Source organism: Panthera tigris, chromosome B2, assembly GCF_018350195.1.
Source record: "Panthera tigris isolate Pti1 chromosome B2, P.tigris_Pti1_mat1.1, whole genome shotgun sequence".
Taxonomy (NCBI): domain Eukaryota; kingdom Metazoa; phylum Chordata; class Mammalia; order Carnivora; family Felidae; genus Panthera; species Panthera tigris.
The window spans coordinates 147,161,162-147,175,149 of NC_056664.1; the positions used below are offsets into that span (position 1 = coordinate 147,161,162).

Here is a 13,988-nt window from a genome sequence, read left to right on the forward strand (position 1 = left end):
ACTATTAATGCCTTACCCTCGAACATTTTCCCAATTCCCTTCACTGCCTATCCCTCCTGTTCTTTTTATGTTTCCCGCATCACAGAGATGAGAGAAACCCTCAGGATCCAGATCAAGGCTTCACTATGTCTATATACGCACAAGCCCCACTAGACGCTCAAAAAAGAAAATGAGTTATTTTGGGAAAATACCGCGTGGTACATCTCCTTCTTAGAGACTGACAGGGCGCGGAAAGCACGGTCTGAAAGATGAGGTGATCTCAGTCTCAGTTCTAATTATCCCCTCGACTTGATGTGGAATCTTGGACAAATCCCTTCATCTAATTGCTTTTTCACTCTTAATCTCTAAATTAGAGCCTGGATTAACAATGCACAGACACGTGGAATTGAAAAGGAAGTTTTAGAGCCGTCTGGTCTGATCAAACCTGTGTTTCTGTTTCATGTGTGTGCATGTAGTGTTATGAAAAGCTGTATTTTTTTCTTATGAAAGGATTATCTAATAAACGGTGCTAAAAAGTTGCCTATTATGGAAAAGAGGTAGCAAGGGGAGACATTGAACAATAATTTCAGCGAAAGGGGCCAGATAATTTATTTTTGTAAAAGAAATGTGTAAAGAACTGGAAAAAGAAGAAGACATCGGCAGGAATAAGTAACCATGCCAAAGTACGAACATCAACAGCTCTGAGTGCACAGAATTATAGACATTTTCCTACTTTTCTACACCGTCGAGTGTTTTCCAAAATTTCCTTTTTTTTTTTATTTTTTAAGTTTATTTATTTATGAGAAAGAGAGACAGCATGAGCGGGGGAAAAGCAGAGAGAGGGAGGCACAGAATCCGAGGCAGGCTCCAGGCTCCGAGCTGTCAGCACAGAGCCCAACGCGGGGCTCAAACCCACAAACCACGAGATCATGACCTGAGCTGAAGTCGGACGCTCAACCAACAGAGCCACCCAGGTGCCCCAATATTACTTTTATAATAATAGCAAAACACATACTCTCAGAAAATAATATACATTCTGAAGTTTTACCCTTCCCCCTCCAGAAAAGCTCAACGCCCTCATTTCTAAACCAGGGGAATGTAAGAGTGAGTGCAAAATCTGTTAGTTGCTCAATCCATTTTTCAAACATTGTCAAGAGAGTTTAATTTCAGGTTACAAGTGAATTACTGTCAAGGGAATGGGAAGGCAAGCCATTGACTGAGACCTGAGTTTTGCAAAAGACACATCTGATGCAGGACTGTCGTCCGAAACATGCAAAGAGCTCTTAAAACTCAGCAATGAGGAAATACGAACAGGCCGATTACAAAATGGGCAAAAGATCTGAACACACGCCTCACCAAGGAAGACGTACAGATGGCAAACCACGGATGAAAAGATGCCCCATATCGTGTGCCGTCAGGGAAATGCAAATGAGAACAAGGAGGCAGCGCTTCGCGCCTATCGGAATGACCAAAGCCCAGAACCCTGGGAACGCCAAACGCTGGCAGAGCCGTGGAGCCACAGAACTCCCCTTGCTGTCGGTGTGCATGCAGGGTTGAGCAGCCACTTGGAAGGTAGTCCCGGAGTTCTTTTCGAAACGAAATACGCTCGTGCAAATGCTCCCGCCACACTCCTTGGTATTAACCCAAATTGGTCGAAGGCTCACGTCCACGCAAAAACCTGCATATGACAGCAGGTTTGTAGCAGCTTCGCTCGTCATTGCCCAAACCAACATGTCCTTCACAGGTGAGTGGATAAAGGAACCGCGGTAACTCCAAACCGTGGAATATTATTCAGCGCCGAAAAGGCACGCGCTCTCAGTCCACGAGAAGGCATAGAGGAAACATAAATGCATATAACTCAGCGAAAGAGGCAAAGCTGAAAAGGCCACATACAGTAGGATTCCAACCGTACGACATTTTGGAAAAGGCAAAACTACGGAGGCCGTGAAAATATCGGTGGTTGTCAGAGGTGGTTGGGGGAGGGATGCGTATGAAGAGCACGGGTTTTTCGGGCACTAATCCTATTCTGTACGATGTTAAAGTGGTGATATGTCATTACACGCTGGTGGGGGCAGAGATGACAGGGGATGACAGCTCAATTTTGCTGTAAGCTAAAGCTAAAGCTACTCTAAAACATACCGTCTATGAAAAAATAAAATAACGATTTATAAAGGTAAATAGACTGTCCCTGCCGTTAGGATTTTAAATCACTGTTTTTAATGCAAAGAATAATGTGGAGATAGTGGAGAAGCCAGGGGAATAATCTTGAGGATCTATAAAGAGAACATTGCCCGGGCCCTTGGGTCCCCAAACACCCCAAAACCTGCCATCCACCACCTACCCCTGTCACCAGCCTGGGGCCAGCTACGTGCCTGGATTTACCTATAAAACATGCCAATAGGAGATCCTCTTTTTAAGTGCTACTAATGTAAGTTGCTTGCTACCCCTTGAAAAGAGTTCTATCCTTTAAAGAAAACACAGATTCTCATCAAAGCTAGTAAAGTAGCAAGAGAAACAAAGATCACTGGCAGGTGCTTGTTCACTCCTCTTATGTATTTATTTTTTAAGTTTATTATGAGAGAGAGAGCACAAGCAAGGGAGGGGCGGAGAGAGAGGGAGAGAGAGACTCCCAAGCAGCCTCCTTACTGTCAGTGCAGCGCCTGGCACGGGGTTCGATGCCACGAGCCGTGAGATCATGACCTGAGCTGAGATCGAGAGCTGAACGTTTCACCGAATGAGCCACGCAGGCGCCCCAAGAAAAGCAGCATTTCTTTAATGAGCTAAAAAGTGTCCAGAAACGCTAAATACTAAAAACGTCCATGCAATACTTACAATACTTCTATGTGTAACTAGAGTTTGCAGGTTATGTGACTTGATCTCTAACTTTGGCTCTAATGTACATAGAAAATGCACGGAATTCCTTAGAAAATACATCCCCACCTTTTTCTCCAGCTCGCACACAGGCGGTGTTATGGGGTGGGGGCGGGAGCAGACTTAATACCTAACCTCAGCCCCCCTCCTTCATTTCCAAAACAAAACACGAAGCGGCCGGCAAGCGAGATGGTGTCATGACAGAATCCACTGCAACTCAGACTACCAGGAACTTCATTGTCCAGTGTCGTTCCCACCTAGTAACTAGTACCTCATGTGCTGGGTAAGAGTGCTGGGATCACAGTCACACCTGCCCTCCTGTGTTGACGCACCCGCCCCTCCTCACACTTCCTCCCAGGGATTCTAGGACTTTGGAGGACTGTCTCCCCCCCCACCCCCCCCACCCCCCACAGTAGGTTCCGGATTCCCCAGGGATTCTTGGCTTTTCCCGAGTCTCGTTTCATTCTAGCGCCGCCCCTCTCACCACACGCACAGACCTGTCTTCAACGGTCCAGCGACATTCGAAACATCAACCCCCCCGCCCCCCACCCCGATGTCCCCTCTGACTGATGCCACCTCCCACTGTGCCTGGAGAGTCAGTCCCTGGGGCCCCAGCCCCGGAGCTTCTGATGCAGTACGTTGGGAGTGGATCTGAGAATGGCCCTTCCCAACACGCTCCCAGGGACACTGATGCTGCTGGTTAAGGAGCAGACCTGGAAAAGTACGGCCACACACGGCTGTTAGCACATCCCAAGGCAACGAGGAGTCCAAGTTCAGGGCACAGGGAAAGGGAATGGGGTTAGGAAAGAGACATAATAAAAGTCATGCTAACACGAGCTGACATGGACTATTTCCTACGGTCCAGACAGTATGTTAAATGCTTAAGCTTGATTTCCCCCATTTAATCCCCAGATAATTAATTACATGAAGGGGGATGATCATCACTGCGGTTTCCCAGACGGAGAAACACACAGACACGTAGAGCAGCTCGTGCAGCCGGGGCTGGGAGCCCTGGGGCCACCGCTTCGGGCCCACAGAGCGCCCCCGGCTCCCACATCTGGGCTGGAAACGCCAGGTTCTGTTTCCCAGCTGTTCCACATGCCTCCCGTGAGCCCCTTGGGCTCTACCGTCCTTCCTTCTCTGGCCTGCCCCGGAGAGGCAAGCCCTATTTGCACTTGACCAGGGCGGGTCTGCTGGGGACGGGCCCCGCTGGAGCCCCCAGCATGAACCGTGAGGCCACAGCATGGAACTGACCCTTTCCCCGGAGATCACCCCCGGGTTGCTGCGCCTCTGCCCTCTGCAGGTGGCCTCTCCTACATGCTGCCCTCCTTTAGGGGTCCAGGACTGCTCCCCACCGCTCAGTCCTCTGGCCCAGGTATGCCGACACTCCAGCAAAAGGATGAGGTGTGGGTTACTGCCCTGGCCCTTGTGGGTCCCCCACTGCAGCACCTCGGAAAACAGTTCTCTGTAAGTAAACTGTTCCGAGATTATCCTAATTTGAGCCTGCCTCCTTCCTGTAGTACGAGATCCGGGGGGAAGGCTGATGACAGCCCCCGGGAAAGTTTCTCTTCCCTGTAAAAGCAAGGAGCGACACAAACTACTCTCTTCCCTGGCCCTTGACCCATCAGGGAAGAAGTCTAAATATCAGGCCCAAATCCTAGGATGGCGGAACCAGGGAAGGGAGGGCGCTGGTTCTGGATACTGGATACGGGAAGGCGCTGTGTGGCCACTGGGCCAGTTCTGGGACTGCCCACCTCCGGGCTGCTGGACATTTAAAATAATATGTCTTTGGGGCGCCTGGGGGGCTCACTGAGTTGAGCATAGGACTCTTGATTTCAGCTTAGGTCATGATCCCTTGGGTCATCGAGCCCCGTGTTGGACTCCGCCCTGAACACAGAACATGCTTAAGATTCTTGCTCTCTTGGGGCGCCTGGGGGGCTCAGTCGGTTAAGCTGAGCTGACCAGCTCAGGTCATGATCTCACAGTTTGTGAGTTCGAGCCCCGTGTCGGGCTCTGTGCTGACAGCTCGGAGCCTGGAGCCTGCTTTGGATTCTGTGTCTCCCTCTATCTCTGCCCCTCCCATGCTCACACTCTGTCTCTCTCTCAAGAATAAATAAACATTGGGCGCCTGGGTGGCTCAGTCGGTTGAGTGTCCGACTTCAGCTCGGGTCATGATCTCACAGTTTGTGAGTTCAAGCCCCACATCGGGCTCTGTGCTGACCGCTCGGAGCCCAGAAACTGCTTCTGATTCTGTGTCTCCCTCTCTCTCTCTGCCCCTCCTCTGCTCATGCTATGTCTCTCTCAAAAATAAATAAACGTTAAAAAAAATTAAAAAAAGATTTTCTCTCTGTCTCTCTACCTCCTTCTACCCCTCTCCCCTACTTGCACTCTCTCTCTCTCTCTCTCAAGTTATTTTGGAATAACTTGAATTTTTTTCATGTTTGTATTTTTTATTTTTGAGACACAGAGAGACAGAGCACCAGCGGGGGAGGGGTAGGAGGGAGGGAGACACAGAATCCGAAACAGGCTCCAGGCTCTGAGCTGTCAGCACAGAGCCCGAGGCGGGGCTCGAACTCACGGACCGCGAGATCATGACCTGAGCCAAAGTCGGCCGCCCAACCGACTGAGCCACCCAGGTGCCCCTGTATTTTTTATTTTTGAGACACAGAGAGACAGAGCACCAGTGGGGGAGGGGCAGAGAGAGAGGGTGACACGGAGCCCAACGCGGGTCTTGAACCCCATGAAGCGTGAGATCCTGACCTGAGCCCAAGTCAGATGCTTAGCCGACCGAGCCACCCAGGCGCCCCTCTCGACTGCCAGCTTGGATTAGATTTCACCGGTTTTTCTCCTACTGTCCGTTTTCTGTGCCAGGATCCCACCCCAGAACGCCCCATCGCACTTGGTTTTTGGTTTCGTGGTTTCGGTCCTTCCCAGGAACCATCTTTGGCCCCCCAGCTCCCCGGGGACATTCTCCTGGTGGCCCTCTGGCAGCTTTAGTGCTCTGGTGTTTCTGTAAGGTGCGGGCGCAGCTCTCGTGGGTTTTCACGGACCCCAAGAAGCAGAGCCTGAGGCCGCTCTCACCTCCCTTACGCGCACACGGTTCCTCTGGCAACGTGCGCTGAGGACACTTTTCCTTCCCTGTGGGGTTGCATTACCCTCTTCCTCAAAAACGTCTGACCGTGTGAGTCTGTTACTGGTCTCTTCCTATCGTTTTACCAATACCGCACACTCTCGATGAACTTTATGGGAAATTTCGAAGGCAGGTGAGTGGAGTGGCTGCCTCTCGGTCCTTTCCACATACATTTCAAAACGATCTGGTCAGTTTCTAGAGAAAAAGCACCCCCAGGACTTCTGTGCCCACCAGAGAGGAGCTGGAGAGAAGAAGGGTGATACCGAGCGGTGTGAGTTACCCTTTCCTTCCGGGCCTTGGGGCTTTCAGAGCCAACTGTCATCGGGTTTAGAAAGAAAGCAGGAGGGTGTTGTGTGTGGAATACATATTGCCCGTTAACACTGTCCACACTCGCGGCCACGACAGACTCTCAGGCTTCATGGTCTCCAGCAGCAAGCCCCCTGCACGGCTCCCCGGTGTCTGTGCACCCCCACCATGGTGCCTCGCACACAGACTCAAACATCAGCCCACAGACCGTCGAAGTGAAAGCACGTGGTCCTTTCAGATGCCCAACTCCGACGGGCGCCCGGGGGGCTCAGTCGGCTGAGCGTCCGGCTTCTGCTCAGGTCACGATCTCGCAGTTCGTGGGTTCGAGCCCCGCGTCGAGCTCCGTGCTGGCAGCTCGGATCCTGGAGCCTGCTTGGGATTCTGTGCCTCCCCCTCTGTCTGCCCCTCCCCTGCTCATTCTGTCTCTCCCTCTCTCTCAAAAATAAATAAACATTAACAAAATTTAGAATCTGGCAACTCTTGACAAGCGGACAGGCCCAAATTAAAGATGCCACCAAGTGCCATTCAACAACTACCTGAACAAAAAGACTGATTTGTTATGATAGAAACTAGCATGTCCCTACGGACCTCATAACCAAACTAAGGCAGGCATACGCTTTAGAAAAAAACGAAGACCTTTTTTTATTACAAACAACATAATTTCAACTTTCTTGTTGTTTTACTTGGAGAAACAAGGTAGCACTAATACTAAACATCTTGTATATTCCTGACAGGTGAATAGATTCATGATTACTTAGAACTCGGAATCCAATTGTGTGAACTCTCTTCTTCCAAATAGAAATCAATGCTTTGTATTTGCTCAATGCAACACAAGGTACCATGGGCCCATTGCACAGAATTAAGATGAAAAACGCATACAACAAATGGTCGTGACATAATTGGGTAGTCAATAAGCAATTAAAAATAGCTACTGATGTGCCTCCCTCTCTCTCTGCCCTCCCCCGCCCGCTCTCACTCTCTCTCCCAAAAATAAATAATAAAACATTAAAAAAAAATAGTTACTAAATATTTGCTACATGCCAGAGAACACACAGAAGGGGGAAAAAAAGAGGTAAGTCTAGTTCAAGATGCTCGCTCTTGTTAATAAGCAAAGAAAATGAAATATTTTTAAAAGCTTGAGTAAAAATCGGGGTGCCTGGGTGGCTCAGTCGGTGGAACATCTGACTCTTGCTTTCGGCTCAGGTCATGATCTCCCTGTTCGAGGGATCGAGCCCCACGTCGGGCTCCACTCTCTCTCCCTCAAAAGAAATAAATAAACTTGAATTTTTTTTTAAATTACCATACTGCTCAAAACCATCTATATATTCAATGTAATCCCCATCACAATTCTAATGGCGTTTTTCACAGAAATAGAAAAACAATCCTACAATTTCTATAGAACCACAAAAAAACCCGAAGAGCGAAAACAATCCCGAGAAAGAACAAAGCTGGAGGCATTATTCTTTCTGATTTCAAATTACACTAGGTTAACATAAAACAAACAAAACTTCTAGAATGTCTAAAAGAAACGAAGAGAGTTTTATCTGAGCCCAAGTTAGGACGGCCTTCCAGGATACACCATCTTCACAAAGAAGAGAGCACTCTGGGAAAGGAATATTTGGGGTAGGGTCATATACTTTGTTTACATTAAAAAGTGACAAATCAAAAACAAAGGACATTGCAGAAAGTTGCAGACCTTATCTTACCCTTCAGGTATGTTCAGGGCCGTATGACTTTAATCTTATGAGAACCAGGGAAGTTTCTTCCTTTTTCTTATCTTTTGTGTTCAGAATGCTCCTTTTTGGTTATTTTCTTTAACAAAGCAGTGGTATCGTGTGTGCTTGGGGCAGAAATAGAGCCCATGCTTTGAGGTTTTGCCGAGTCATTCTGACCTTGGTAAATGTTAAAGTACAGCTTCCCTGGGAGCCCAGGAGCAGAGTCCACAAACATGAAAAGTGGAAAACTTCCTTTATCAACTACAAAGCTATAATCAAACAGTGTGATACTGGCATTAAAATAGACACGTAGACCAACGGAAAGAATCGAGGTCCCGGAAATAAACGTCCACATGTACAATCCACTCACATTTGACAAGGGAGCCAGGAAGACTCGACTGATAAAGGAGAGGGTCTGCAATAAACGGTGTCAGGAAAATGGATAATCGTGTGCAGAAGAAAGAAATTGGACACCTACCTTACATAACTCATGAAAGTTAACTCGAAATGGATTAAAGACTTAAAGACTGAGTTCTGGAAAACTCCTGGAAGAAAACGGGGGCGGCGGGGGAAAGCAACTTAACATGGGTCTTGCCAATGATTTTTTTTTGGGCTAAGACATCAAAAGCATCAACCACAAAAAAGAAAATTAATAAATGGGACTACATCAAACTGAGAAGCTTCTGCACAGCAAAAGAAACCAACAACGAAACGGAACGACAACCTACTGAAAGAAAGAAAATATCTGCAAATCACATATCAGATAAGCGTTAGCATCTAAACTATGTAAAGAACTCCTTTCACTCAACAGCAAAATAACAAACAGTCCAATTTAAAAATGGGCAGAGCTCTGAACGCTGCAATAAACGGAAGAGTGCGCATATATTTTCGAGTTAGTGTTTTTGTTTTCTATACCATATGATTTCACTTCTATGTGAAATCTGAAAAACAAAACAAGCAAATCTGAAAAAAAAAACAAACAAAGGACTCATTAATACAGAGAACTGGTGGCTGCAAGAAGAAAAAGGGGTGGGGGCGGAGGAGGGCATGAAGTACAAACTTCTGGCTCTAAAATAAATGAGTCACGGAGACGAAAAGTACAGCAGAGGGCATAGAGTCAATATCATTGCAACAGCCTCCTCTGGTGGCTACACTCGCTGCGGTAAGCATTGAGTAATATATAGGACCGTCCAGTCACTGTGTTGAAACTCACATAACATTGCATGTCAACTGTTTACCTCGGTTTGAAAAAAAGACCTACTAAGTGTTGTCAAAGAAGTGGAGAAAAGGGAACCCTTACGAACTGTTGGTGGGAGTGGGGCAAATTGGTGAAGCCACTGCAGAAAACAGTATGGAGATTCCTCAAAAACATTAAACATAGAACTGCCATATGATCCAGAAATTCCGATTCTGGCTATAAATCCGAAAAAACTGAAATTAGTAGGTCAGAGATATCTACACACCCATGCTCATTACAGCATTATTCACGTAGTCGAGATATGGAAACAGACTGAAAGTCAACAAATGAATGGAATGAATGATGGAGATATATACATATGTAAATAAAATATATAAATACACAATTTTTATATATGTCACACATCTGTATATACTCCATTATATATGTATGTTATATATAATTATATATTATATTACATTATATAATACGTACATCGTATATAAAAGTAAAACATATGCACACATAACATTTTTTTTTTTTTATTTTTTTTATTTTTTGGACAGAGAGAGACAGAGCATGAATGGGGGAGGGGCAGAGAGAGAGGGAGACACAGAATCGGAAACAGGCTCCAGGCTCCGAGCCATCAGCCCAGAGCCTGACGCGGGGCTCGAACTCACGGACCGCGAGATCGTGACCTGGCTGAAGTCAGACGCTTAACCGACTGCGCCACCCAGGCGCCCCACATAACATATTTTTTATGTTCTATAGATGTGTATATATGTGTCCATTTGGGTATATATATATATATATAAAATGAAATATTACTCAGCCACGAGGAAGAAGGAAACCCTGCCATTTGGGACAATGTGGATGAACTTGAGGGCATTATGCTAAGTAAAATAAGTCAGAGAGAGAGAGAGACAAATACTTTGTGGTCTCACTTATGCGTGGAATCTAGAAAAGCTCACGTCATAAGGAGAATGGAATGCTGGCTACCGGGGTGGGGGTGGGGTGAAGGAAAAGGGGAGGTAAGGGTCAAAGGGGCAAATGTACAGTTACAAGATGAGCAAGTTCTGGCTATAATGTACAATACGGTGATTACGGTTCATAACCCTGCATGATATCCTTGAGAGTGGTTACGAGTAAATGCGACGTGTTGTCCCCACAAAAGAATGGTAATTCTGTGATGTGACAGATGGGGTAGCTGACTCCACGGTGGTGACCATTTCCCGGCATATAAACGTACGTACGTATGCTTTAAAGTGACGGAATGTTTTATGTCAAATGTGTCTCTCAGTAAAACTGGAGGGAAAAAAGAAGCTCTTCGCAGAACGGTCAAGGTCTCGGGCCCTGCACAACCCCAAACAGAGCAGAGAGCTCCGTTGGCCGCAGTGTCGATGCCAAATGAACAAACATTTTAGAATATTTGGTTTTTTTTGAAAAAGGAAGAGAGTTTTATCGGAGCCCAAGCGAGGACACCTGCCGGGGATACACAATCTTCACGAAGAAGAGAGCGAAGGAACGTGTGAGACAGGACTGTGTGTGTTTTTGTGCCATCAAGAATTAGGAACCCTCAGCAGCAAGGCCATTCCAGAAAGCTGCAGAAAATTGATCTCACGCTTGCCGGACGGGCAAGGTCGCAGGCTTCCCGGCTTGGGAACCCAGGGAGATATTTACTCTCTAGTTTGAAATGTTTCTTTGAGGCCACTTGCTAACAAAGCAGATGTCCGATACGAGCTCAGGGCAGAAACAGAGCCCGCGCTTTGAAGTTTGCTGAAGTCGTTGTGACCTTGGTAAGGGCTCAGCTTCGCTGGGAGCCCGGGGGCAGGGCCCGCAAACATTAAAGGATGAACATTCCCCTTATCAGCAGATGTGAGGGCGCGAGGCCATTTACGGCAACGTGGCGAACGGCCAGCTGCTCAAACACGAGACACAGCACCTGGCAGGGGAGGAAGTCCAGAAGAACCCAGAATTCTGGGTTAGAGGGAAGGGAGGGAGGTCCTGCACACTGCTCTCACGTCAGAACCCAGAAAGGCCTCTGAGGGTGCGGGGGGCAGCCCAGAGTGAGCGCAGCCCGGCAGGGAGAGGAAAGCTGGGAACCGACGGGACCACCCCTAAGTCAGCACCTGCAAGAGACACCCGGCCTTGAAACTTACCGGCCCTCCTGCTCGGGGCCGCCTCACCTCCACAGTCACCATCGTAACTCACGGGCATTCACTCCCAGCTTCCAGGTGTGTTACCTGTGGGCTCACTTCAACCCGAGCCCCCCCTGCACCTGCTCTCCTGTACACCTGGGCCTGGGAGCCCTGTCTTCCCCCCGCTCGGTCCTCTCCTTCTGTCCTGACTCCCGGGACTCCAGGCTCCGGGCTCCAGCCCTGTTCACCTCCTCCTCCCTCTGGAGACCCTCCACGGCGGTTCCCCTCATCCTCCGGATTCTGCTTCCACCCCCTGCTCACTCCCCAGGGTCTGTCTCCTCCCAGCACCCGGGCCACAGACTCAGCTCCGCCAGACGTCTCCCTCTGGATGTAATTCCCCAGAGACGGTACGCTTCGTATGTCCCCAGATGAAGTAACCTTTACCCTGTGTTCCCTGTCTTAGTGAAGGACAGCAGCATCTGAGTTGCCATCCAAGCCAGAAACCCGGGAGTCACCTCGGAATCCTGTACCCCTTGGTTTCCTCATCCAGTCCCTCCCACCGACTTAGACCCCTCGCATTTGGTCCCTCTCGTGTCCTCACTGCCACCCCCACGGCTCAGACTCACATCGCCTCCAGCCTGGACTCCCACAGCAGTCTCCTCCTGGCATCCTTCTCTCCAGTCCCACCTCCCACAACACTTTTCTGAACAGTCTTATTTGACTCCATCCTTTCGTTTTCCAGAACCACCAGCCCCCAGTGTCAGGAGACACACACACACACACACACACACACGCACGCGCACGCCCCACAGCCATCACCACCACCAATGCCCACGCCAGTGCCTATCCATTCGCTCTTTCACTCACACGGCTCCTTCTACCCAGAATCACCACTCCCCTCATGGGAGCATGAGGTAAGGAATAACTCACAGAGTCGACCGGGCTTTTTGTCCCTTGTGCCTCATGGACAGTATTAATGAGATCTGCGGGCTCATCTTTGTTCTGTCCTTACACCATCACGAATACCCCGCAGCCCCATGACAAATTATCGCATTCGTTGCTTTACACAAAATATTAAATTGGGATGAAATTTAAATTCTAGAGAATACATTGAAAAATTTTAAATAATTCCCTGAGCTACAAAATAAGAATAATAACCGTAACCTACCTCATAGGATCACATGAGAATTAAAGAACACAGGCAAAGTGTATAGACCAGCGTCCCCTCTGTGATAAGGGCTGAACAAGTGTCAGCATAACTGTCATTGTGTAGCAACTGATAGAAAATAATACGACCGACGCTTATGAATCCGCTTTCAATATTAAACTACATGAAGATCTTAGAATATTTGCTTCATGTTCTTCTTTTTTAAAAGAAAGAAAACACTACAGATACGGCTAAAATACTGAAGCCAGCCTCAGCCTTCCCGTTCCTCCCTCCTCTCTTCCCTACAGTTAATCGACATCCTAGAAGCAGTGAATTTCATACCAATGCATGTTTAATTATCTGTGTGCTTTTATTTTCTAATTATATTAATAGCACTACCATTGTGTGTACTCTCCTGAGACTTGCTTTTTTCAACCAACATCATGTTTTGTATATTTCGCCACGTGGACATATTTAGCGCGATTTCTCTCATCTGCTTTGCAGTGTTCCACTTAAAGACTTGACCACCAGGACCATCCCTACCCGACTCAGAAACCATGGTGCCTCTTCTACAGTATCATTCACTGAACATCAATAGATAAATATTTAGATGACAGATGATGATGATGATAGACAGATAGACAGACAGGACAGATAGAGAACAAGAAAGAATGAGAGACAGAGCAATCTCCTTGCGACACGTTAGGGCAAACGCAGCAAATCAAGATAGACTAGGTTGAGCTACAATAACAACTTGACCCTAACATCCACTGCCTGACCGAAGAAAGCTCCCATGGTAATCGCGTTGCATATGCAAAATGGTGGGCTCTGTTTAAGAACTCGGTTCGCAGCGGACCCAGTGTCCCAGGAGCCTCACCGCCTAGAATACGAGTCTTCACAGCTTCTGTCATAAATACCTCTTTCATAGTCTACACTCTGATTAACACTCTCTCTCTGCTCACTTATTTCTTTTCATAAAGCACAACGCCATCCTCTCTAAAGCAGACAAATCCCACCCCGTCACTACATCCAGCTCAAAGGCCAAGGTCCTCGCGGGATACACAGTGCTTTCTCCATCAGTCGAGAACCAGGATAATTACAAGAAGTTACAAATGGCTATTTATACAAAGGGTAAGAAGTCCTTGCTCCGTAGCCTTACAGAGAAGGTTTTGCAAGGGTCCCCTACTAAGGAGCAGAGTGAAGTCCTGGCTGCATCAGGACAGAGCTCTCCTTCATCATCCTTGTCGCTGGTTTGGTCCCCTTTTGTCCCCTTGGGCGTCTGTGAAGTGGCCTTTGGGGAATACATTCTCTTAGGGGATATGCGGTTTCCTTCCTCCCTGCTCCTCTTTGTGGATGTTCAGGGAACCCAGCGGTTAAAGCTTTTGAGCAGCAACGGACTTACCTTGGGTTCCTGATCGCCTTTAATAGTAAAACTCCCTCAAAACTCAGTGCACATCCAATCTGTTTGCTTCCAGTCTGTTCCACGAGCCCATGACTCGCTTAGAGTTGCTCTCAGAGCCCTTTA

General features: G+C 47.8%; 1 long non-coding RNA gene across 1 annotated transcript; it reads left to right on the forward strand.

Moving 5' to 3' along the window:
* Positions 1–10,209: 10,209 nt before the first annotated feature.
* LOC122238813 lies at positions 10,210–12,861 on the forward strand. The gene is made up of 2 exons (XR_006218004.1): positions 10,210–11,412; positions 11,645–12,861. It is a non-coding gene; the product is annotated as an uncharacterized LOC122238813 (long non-coding RNA).
* The last annotated feature ends 1,127 nt before the right edge of the window (positions 12,862–13,988 follow it).